General features: G+C 48.1%; 1 long non-coding RNA gene across 1 annotated transcript; it reads right to left on the minus strand.

Annotated features, from left to right (window-relative positions):
- Positions 1 to 296: 296 nt before the first annotated feature.
- On the minus strand, positions 297 to 7,248 carry LOC132357756 (uncharacterized). Its single transcript, XR_009500300.1, has 3 exons — positions 7,107 to 7,248; positions 5,380 to 5,482; positions 297 to 795 (listed from the first exon to the last, which is right to left on the minus strand). It is a non-coding gene; the product is annotated as an uncharacterized LOC132357756 (long non-coding RNA).
- Between the last annotated feature and the right edge of the window lie 2,524 nt (positions 7,249 to 9,772).

Consider the following 9,772-nt stretch of genomic DNA (forward strand, 5'->3'; position numbering starts at 1 on the left):
TGAACCCGGGCCCTCAGCAGTGAGATCGCAGAGTCCTAACCACTGGACCGCCAGAGAATGCCCAGACACCGGTTTAAAAAGGATCCACCAGATGATCTGTGACACTATGCCGATTAAAAAGGAAAGTTTTATCTCATTTTTTTTTAACATCTTTATTGGAGTATAATTGCTTTACATTGTTGTGTTAGTTTCCGCTGTATAACAAAGTGAATCAGCTATACGTATACGTATATCCCCATATCCCCTCCCTCTTGCGTCTCCCTCCCACCCTCCCTATCCCACCCCTCTAGGTGGTCACAAAGCACCGAGCTGATCAGGTTATTATTTTAATTCCTATAGTGGAGGGGACTGGTGCCTGTGTGCTGGTGGATGAGGCTGGATCTTGTCTTTCTGGTGGGCAGGTCCACGTCCGGTGGTGTGTTTTGGGTGTCAGTGACCTTAGTATGATTTTAGGCAGCCTCTCTGCTCATGGGTGGGGTTGTGTTTTTGTCTTGCTAGTTGTTTGGCATGGGGTGTCCAGCACTGGAGCTTGCTCGTCCTTGAGTGGAGCTGGGTCTTAGCGTTGAGATGGAGATCTCTGGGAGAGCTTTCGCCGTTTGATATTACGTGGAGCCGGGAGGTCTCTGGTGGACCAGTGTCCTGAACTCGGCTCTCCCACCTCAGAGGCTCAGGCCTGACACCCGGCCGGAGCACCAAGACTCTGTCAGCCTCACGGCAGATTCCTGGAGTCTTTCTCTCTGAAGTGTTCAGAAGGGCTACTAAAAGAGGTGTAGGGGTGGCAGGATGCTGGGGCAGCTCGGAAAAGGGAAGAGGAAAGAAAGAAGCTTATCTCACTTTTTAAAAAAGAATGGAGGCATAACGTTTATATAAATGCGCAAAATCTTAAGTGTACCATGGCTTAATGAAATTTTCCATACACATATACAGTTGTCCCGTGGTATCCATGGGGGCCTGGTTCCAGGACCCCATACAGAAACCAAAATCTGTGGAAGCTCAAGTCCTTTACATAAAATGGCATAATATTTGCCTATAACTTCTGTACATTCCCACATACTTTAAATCATCTCTAGATTACTTATACCTAACACAATGTAAATGCTATGTAAATGGTTATAAATACAATGTAAATGTCATATCAATAGTTGCCATTGCCCAGCAAATTCAAGTTTTGCTTTTTGGAACTTTCTGGAACTTTTAAAAAATATTTTCAATCTGCAGTTGGTTGGATTCGTGGATGTGAACCCTGTGGATATGCAGGACTGACTGCAATTATGAAACCATCATTCAGTTCAAGATGTAAAGAAGGGGGACGGCAAACTATAGGGCGACTAAATCCAGCCTGCCACCTGTTTCTGTAGGTAAAGTTTTAGTGGAACCTAGACATGCCGATTTGTTTATGTATTCTCTGTGCCTGTTGCGCAGAGCTGAGTAGTTGACAGGGAGACTGCATGCCCGCAAAGCCCAAGATATTTACTGAAAAAGTTTGCCGACCCCTGTTAAGAGAACATTCTGGAACACATCAGAAGACTCCTTCGTGTCCTAAAAATGAATCTTACCCATCAGATCTTGGAATTGGTGAGCAAGAATGATGATAGGAAGAGTAATATGCCAGGAAGGTTGCATTTGCCACGCAGCCTAGAAGCCTCTGTTGGTTTTCTCCCCCTCATTGGAACAATCAATGTCTAACAGTTTTAGCTTGTCAAGAAGTAGCCTGCCAATGCCTTGCAGATCTCCTATCTTTAAAATTATCTCACAAGAGTGACTAAGAATTACATTTAAATGAACAGGAGCAGAGAGGGAAACAGATTTCCTGGGCAGTTGGACTCCCTCATTTTATCTATAGCTCTGTGGTCGGATCTGAGTGTGGCTTGTTTCACGCTTTCCTTTGTTTACGTATTCAAACTTCCAGGACACGGCAAGTAAGAAGCAGGCTGAGAGTTCCTGAGTTTGCTTTGGCCCCGTTTCTTATATAATTGTCCTATTCATTTGACTTTACAGCATCCGTCGCATAATTTTTGTGCTTTCTGTACTTTCTTCACCTTCAGTCTGCCTCTTGAAGTTATATGTCAGTTTTCTAAGGGGTCTGCCCTCTTGACAACACCAAGAAAGAGCCAAAGAAATCAACCCAACAGCTCAGTCGCACCCGTCCTTTCGCCTGGGCAAGAACACACACGCCCACAGTACGTCACCACTGCCCGACAACAACATGACCCGGATTAACGAGAAGCTTGGCCCTCTGTCCAGAACACTCCAAGAACATTAAACACGTTAGGACGACAAGATGGCTCCCTGAATCAGTGGCAGGGAACAGGTGCTCTCAGAAAATCTTGGAACCGATGCTACGAATTCTAAAGCATTGTATCCTTCGCTCCACCACATTTATCCAAATACAGACAACCAAAGGGCCACCGTAATAATAAAGAGGACATCCTGGATGCACGTACCCCAGAGCACAGGCAGAACCAACGCCACACCCAACTCACAGAGAGATTGTGTTCCAAAACCTTGTGTTAATGTTTTAAGAATTCCAGAAGCACAATTCCATTGGAACAATGATTCATGGCTGATAGGCTCTGAGCCCAACTCTCCAAAGTCTATTCATCCTAGTCCCAAGCTAAGATGCTTAAGCTAAAAGAAAAGAATTCTTTTCCCAATGTCTGGGAAACTTCAGGAAACAGCCTTTCTTGGCTAACCTGAGAAGCACATGACTATGTACACCATTGCTTCAACGGGCCATCAGAGGGCAGCAGGTTGTGAGCGCAGGACACAGCCAGCTTCTGCCTCTTCTTGGCCACAGCCTCAGGCCTGGGCTGACAAGTTGGGGACATGTGAGGGTTCCTGGTCACAGGGCTGAGGAGGATACAGGAGGTGAAGCTGGGGCCCAGCGCATACCCCTAGTGCACTCTGGCCTGACTTCCAAATGCCAGCATCTCAGCTCTTGGCCTTTTGGCTCTCTTTGGTGACTCAAGCCTTCCCTGCCCACAGCAGAGAAGTACCCTCGCTCCAGAAGGAGCCCTCAACAACGACCAACCTCCCAAAACCTTTAGGAGAGAGAAGTCTGAGATGCATATTCTCCACTGGCACCCCAGTTCCCCAGTGAGACTGAGCTCCTGTTGCCCACCACGGACTCTGCTGGATAAAGCTCTTTTTATTGGCCTCCTTCCCTTACCTGTCTCACTTCTCCACACCTAACCCAGGGCTTCCTGCAGTTACTCCCCACCCCCAAATTACTTGCATTCCAATCCTTGTCTCAGGGTCTGCTTCTGAGGAAACCCAAACCAAGGTGGGGAGACTATGAAAGTACAGGTCCCAGGGGATGTGGGCAGAGTCCCAACTCCCGTGTCATCCACTAGTCTCTAGTCTCCACACATGAACCCACATCCCAGCCTCCCTCAGCCAGAGTCCTCCAGCCCTTCAGGGCCCCTGCTATGGACTGAATGTTTGTGTCCCCCCAAAATTCATATGCTGAAATCCTAACCCCCAGGGTGATGGCATTAGGAAGTGAGGCCTTTAATGGGTGGTTAGGTTATGAGGGTGGAGCCCGCATGAATGGGATCAGTGCCCTTATAAGAAGACACCCCAGAGAGCTCTCTCGTTCCTTCCACCATGTGAGAGCACGGTGAGAAGACAGTCATCTACGAACCAAGAAGAGGGTCCTCACCAGACACAAATTTACCAGTGCCTTGATCTTGGACTTCCCAGCCTCCAGGACTATGAGAAATAGTGTTTGTTGTTTGAGCCACCCAGCCTATGGTATTTTTGTTAAAGCAGCCCGACTGGACTAAGCCAGCCACGTTGCAGAGCACCAAATTGTAATAACTAAAGCCGGAAGACATTTAAGAAATGCACTTGACTAGACGTTGTGAGAATAGGGTAGGGGGATTAAATAGGACCTATGTCTGCTGCTTTTTGGCAATTTCACAACACATGGAAATTGCAAATTGAATGCAGTAAGTTATTAGAGCTGCCAAGTCATGCTTACTGAGTTTTGAAACTCTTAGGGAGTTTTAATACCACTTTTTACTTTTCTCTGTCCTCCTCTCTATTTGTCTATCTGTCTCTTTCAGATGAGGAAGCCATACTATTCTTGCTACAACAGAAGTCCCGTTGCCTCCCGTAGACCTTGCTCAGATGTTCGGGGTTTGTTAGCTGTGAGGATTATTTCTGTGCACACACCGCCGCCCCCCCACCCCCACCCCGCCAGGTCCCCTTCCTCTAGGTAGAGCACCTCCCTTCCCTCCTGTGTCCATCCGCATCGCAGCCACTTCCCCCCACCAGTCCCAGCTCTGCCTTTACTGCTCTTGAGCACCGAGAATAGAAGACAGCATTTCCCCTCACTACAGTGGCTTCAGGGAAGGCCAAGCTCTCCAACTCCACCCTATCCATCATCTCTCACAACACTGACACACAGCTGTGTTCGTGCTGGCAGCCTTCACGGAAACGTCGAAAAATGGCAACACAGAAATAGCTTCAGCTAGGATTCTACATCACACTGTTCCCAGAGTTTAACAAAGCTGTGAGGAATAACGTCACACTTTTACCCCAAGTGCCCCCGAGCGTGGGAGGGGAAGGCAGCGTGGCAGTTATGTGTGTGTGTGTTCTGGCACCACTGGAATGCCCGAGCCCAAATCTTTCCTGTGTGACCTTGGGCAAGGTAGTTACATTCTCTGTGCCCCAGTTTTCCCATCTGTAAATCAAGGGCAGTAATAGTGTCTTCCTCAGAGGGTGGCTGCGATATAAATAAGCATCAGAGTGCCTAGCGGGAGCTAAGTAGTAGATTAGGCAGATAGTAATCCCTTAATGAACACTAGGAATTGTTGTTATTACAAGCCAAGACCTCGACCTTGCTTCTCTCCAAGACAGAACCCATTCTTAGTAGTTCCAGTCTCTTTAGGAAAAGCTCTCTCCCCTACTGACAGTTAGCTATGCTCACGCGAGGTCCTTTCTCTACCATGGTAACCCTCAGGACATAATAATTCACAGAAAAATTCAGAATGGAGAAGCCACAGTCTGAATTATTCTGAAAACACTGAGATCCCTGCCAGTGGAAGTGAAGAGACTCCCCCATTCCTCCTGCAGCCTTTCAGTTTCCTTTGAGTGACTCCTGCCTGATGGACGTGCATAGACGCGCACACACGTGCACGTGTGTACACGCGTGCACACACGCGCCCTTCCAAAGGATAGCTGGGAATTCTTGGGGACTGGGGAGTCTCAATCCACAATGGAAATGGCAAGTTGTCTTATTTTTGTTCAGAAAGCCAGTTCTCTTTTCTCGTCCTCCTGCTTCTAGACTATTGCTAGGGGCATCTTAGTACCTAGGAAACAGAGCCTAGGATAGCACCACTTCAAACGGCAGTGCCATTTACCCTTCATTCTTACCTTTAGCTATACAAAGGCTTGGCTCAAGACTTGAAGCAGATACTTCTCTTTACCTCGGACTGGAACAAAATTCTTAGGCAAGGCTCCCACCCCCTTCTAATTTCTGTAAGGCAAAGAAAAAAATATAGCAATTCATTTCTCCTTTGCTCAGAGCAAAGAGTGAAGGGTAGTTCTTCTAATAATATTCTTTCAACACTTGTTAATTGAGCATCCATAATCGGGAGGTGCTGGACACTGAATGGGAATCAAAGAAATACAAATCTGGTCTTATCTTTAAACCGATTATAATCTAGTCAGAAGAAAAATTGCTGGAGAGCAAGAGAGGGAGAAAAGGAGCGGTGCCCTATGAGTAATTGGTCCTTGGCAGCAAAGTTAAAAATATGGTTTTAGAAAGAGCTGCAGAAGTTTGGGGCAAGCCTAGCATATGTTAACAATCCATTCAGAGCCCAGAATTCATCTTAGCTGTGGTTTCCAAAAACCTCCTAATATGTTACGGATTTTCCTTTATATGTTGCGTCAGTCAGCTTGTACCTTATAAGATCTATACTACACGCATGCACCCTAAATAGATTGTGCTGCCCCACAATTCCTACCGGGACCTGATCAACTTGTCAACTGCCATGGGCATCTGAACAAGTTTAGGGCAAGAGTTTTTAGGAAGGGCTACTAGCATTTTTAGGAAAACGTTTTGAAGTAGGAGATTGCATAGATGATGATTCTCATTTAGGACATTGCCACTGCCCGGGGACATTCATCTTTTGGTTAGCAGATGATGTCAATATAAGAAAGAGAATACCAGGCAGTCCACTGGGAGAGGATGCCGACAGGAGATACTTCTCACGTGTCATCTCCACAAATTAAAGGAAGCATTCTAAATGAATGGTGGTAAATACACACCCTGCTTTGATTGGCAACTTTCACCACTAAACCTATAAGTTGAAAGACATGTAAGGTAAAATTCACCCTCCTCTCAACCTTGACGGAATGAGTCACCGAAGCAATCTTCACATTTCTCCATGCAGAAAGGCAGGAGGCTTTCCAAAAAAGGTTGTGGTTTTTCTGTTTCCTTGGTTCCCTGACACATAGCCCGGCCGTGATCCCAGGCAGTGACAGGCAGGAACCTATTGCCTTATTTGGGAATCCTGTAGCCCTCTTCGTAGGGGGAGTAGGGCAGACTGAGAAGTCCAGATCAAAATGACAATAACACAGAAATAAAGAGGATCAGGTAAAGGAAGCGGGCATTTTATCTAGAGTAAATATAGAAAACTGCCCGATCCAAGGAATAAATATTTTCCTACCCATTTCTTTGTAAAGGTCTAGGACAATATGTCAAATCTTCCCTTTTCTGTAGTGATTTCTCCCATTTTCCTTCTAGCCATAATGCTGTCTGCATTTCCCAGCTGCTGCGGGGACAGCTATTCTGTTGGGGGAGAGTCTGTGAGTTACATCCACCACCAATTCTCAAGTTGCTTCTTCTCAAGTGTCCCTCGTTCTGACCCCGACATGTGCTGTGTGACATTTATTGTGGCATGCAGACAGCAGGAACAGATGGGGATTGGAGGGTAAGGGCAGGAGTGCTCTGGATTTTACGGTTTCCTGTGTGCTTTCCCTTAGGTGATGGGTGGGGGGTGCGCCCAACACAGATCTCAACCGCACAGCTCAGCCTCCACAGAGAAGCAGGACTTCTAGCTCATTCTGGAGCAGTGGAAGCTCTACAGAAAACATACCTTCCTCTGCTCAGGTAGTCCTCCAGCAAGGCTGCTGCCGGCCACCATGCCTTTCTGCTCTGTGTTTCTCCAAATGTGAGATCACCCAGCTGAGAAAAAAAGGGGCAGTGGGAAAAGAGAAGGAGACGACAAAACAGTAATGGGCGTGTCAGCTCAAGCTGGAAATGTGTGTCCATGGTCAACCCCGAGGAACCGAGAAAAACAAACACAAGTTCAAAATTGCTTCACAGAGGTGGCGAGTGTGTCAACGGCATAACAGAGGGAAGGGTGCCCTCTGCTGTCACCTGTGATTTTTTGTTTTTTAAACTCAAAGGAAATTTTCAAGCTGAAACAGATTGAAGAAACAGTCTGCGTATTAAAAAAAGGAAGCCAGCTTGGGGTTTCAGCTGTTTTAACCAGGTGGTGTCCTGTGTTGGGTGAGAGTGACTCAAGGGATGGCACAGGCAGCCATGAAAATTCCATCTCACCAGCTGCTGACAGGAAATCATGGCTTGGGAGGGGGCCTGTGGGCTGTATAGATCCAGGACAGTTTGCCTGGAAATAAAGCCTTTCTTGGGAGCAGGGCCCTTCTTGGGTGGCGACACATTCTGGCCAGGAGCTCCATTTATTTTCCTGTCCTTTCCCAGTAAACCAATTTGGGTTTGTTGTTAAGTTCCTCTGTTTGTCTCTCTAGGAAGGGAAAAACAAAATACAGTTCTCACATAGGCAGATGAAACTCAGTGGCTTGGCTCACAAATATTGCATGAAGATAAGAATTTAAATTACTAAATACGAGAGGACCTTCAAGATGGCAGAAGAGTAAGACGTGGAGATCACCTTCCTCCCAACACATACATCAGAAATACATCTACATGTGGAACAACTCCTACAGAACACGTACTGAACACTGGCAGAAGACCTCAGACCTCCCAAAAGGCAAGAAACTCCCCACGTACCTGGGTAGGGCAAAAGAAAAAAGAAAAAACAGAGACAAAAGAATAGGGACGGGACCTGCACCAGTGGGAGGGAGCCGTGAAGGAGGAAAGGTTTCCACACACTAGGAAGCCCCTTCGCGGGCGGAGACTGCGGGTGGCGGAGGGGGGAAGCTTCGGAGCCACGGAGGAGAGCGCAACCACAGGGGTGCGGAGGGCAAAGCGGAGAGATTCCCGCACAGAGGATCGGTGCCGACCAGCACTCACCAGCCCGCGAGGCTTGTCTGCTCACCCGCGGGGCGGGCGGGGCTGGGAGCTGAGGCTCGGGCTTCGGTCGGATCGCAGGGAGAGGACTGGGGTTGGTGGCGTGAACACAGCCTGAAGGGGGCTAGTGCGACACGGCTAGCCGGGAGGGAGTCCAGGAAAAACTGTGGAACTGCCTAAGAGACAAGAGATCATTGTTTCAGGGGGCGCGAGGAAAGGGGATTCAGAGCGCCGCCTAAATGAGCTCCAGAGACGGGCGCGAGGCGCAGGTATCAGCGCAGACCCCAGAGACGGGCGTGAGACGCTAAGGCTGCTGCTGCCGCCACCAAGAAGCCTGTGTGCGAGCACAGGTCACTCTCCACACCGCCCCTCCCGGGAGCCTGTGCAGCCCGCCACTGCCAGGGTCCCGTGATCCAGGGACAACTTCCCCGGGAGAACGCACGGCACGCCTCAGGCTGGTGCAACGTCACGCCGGCCTCTGCTGCTGCAGGCTCACCCCGCATCCTTACCACTCCTGCCGCCCCCGCCCCCCCCCCCCCCCCCGGCCTGAGTGAGCCAGAGCCCCCGAAGCAGCTGCTCCTTTAACCCCGTCCTGTCTGAGCGAAGAACAGACGCCCTCAGGCGACCTACACGCAGAGGCGGGGCCACATCCAAAGCTGAACCCCCGGAGCTGTGCGAACAAAGAAGAGAAAGGGAAATCTCTCCCAGCAGCCTCAGGAGCAGCGGATTAAATCTCCACAATCAACGTGATGTACCCTGCATCTGTGGAATACCTGAATAGACAACGAATCATCCCAAATTGAGGAGGTGGACTTTGGGAGCAACTGTAGACTTGGGGTTTGCTTTCTGCATCTAATTTGTTTCTGGTTTTATGTTTATCTTAGTTTAGTATTTAGAGCTTATTATCATTGGTAGATTTGTTTATTGATTGGGTTGCTCTCTTCCTTTTATATATATATATATATATATATATATATATATATATATATATATATTTCCTCTCTCTCTTTCTGTGAGTGTGTATGTGTATGCTTCTTTATGAGATTTTGTCTGTAAAGGTTTGCTTTTGCCATTTGTTCTAGGGTTCCATCTGTCTTTTTTTTTTTAATGTATTTTATTTATTTATTTATATTTATTTATTTATTTATTTGTTGGCTGTGTTGGGTCTTTGTTGCTGCGCGCGGGCTTTCTCTAGTTGCGGCGAGCGGGGGCTACTCTTCGTTGCGGTGCTCGGGCTTCTCGTTGTGGTGACTTCCCTTGTTGCGGAGCATGGGCTCTAGGCATGCAGGCTTCAGTAGTTGTGGCACGTGGGCTCAGTAGTTGTGGCTTATGGGCTCTAGAGCGCAGGCTCAGTAGTTGCAGCGCACGGGCTTAGTTGCTCCATGGCATGTGGGATCTTCCCGGACCAGGGCTCGAACCCGTGTCCCCTGCGTTGGCAGGTGGATTCTTAACCACTGTGCCACCGGGGAAGCCCTGTCCTTTTCTTATTTA

Source organism: Balaenoptera ricei, chromosome X (genome assembly GCF_028023285.1).
Source record: "Balaenoptera ricei isolate mBalRic1 chromosome X, mBalRic1.hap2, whole genome shotgun sequence".
NCBI classification, from domain to species: domain Eukaryota; kingdom Metazoa; phylum Chordata; class Mammalia; order Artiodactyla; family Balaenopteridae; genus Balaenoptera; species Balaenoptera ricei.